The following is a 265-nucleotide window of genomic DNA, read 5'->3' on the forward strand; positions in this document are numbered from 1 at the left end:
CTGATGCTGACAACCAGAGGGCAAGAGAGCCCGACTGACTACCCAGTGCAGCAGGTGAAATCGTGCTGCGGAAAAGATCGCGTGTGAAGGGCCTTGTGGATGGGGCCGCGCTCTGCGCACACTGGTTATGCTCTTTTAAATCCGACCAACACCAACCCTCTGGCCACTGGGGGGAGGAAGGCGCGCGGGGATAAAAACGGAAGCTGCGGTCCGGCTCGGGCGTCCTTCCCTAGCAACGGTCGCCAAGAGCGTGGCGGCGGCGGCC

Source organism: Myotis davidii, unplaced genomic scaffold (assembly GCF_000327345.1).
Source record: "Myotis davidii unplaced genomic scaffold, ASM32734v1 scaffold64, whole genome shotgun sequence".
In the NCBI taxonomy this organism is placed as follows: domain Eukaryota; kingdom Metazoa; phylum Chordata; class Mammalia; order Chiroptera; family Vespertilionidae; genus Myotis; species Myotis davidii.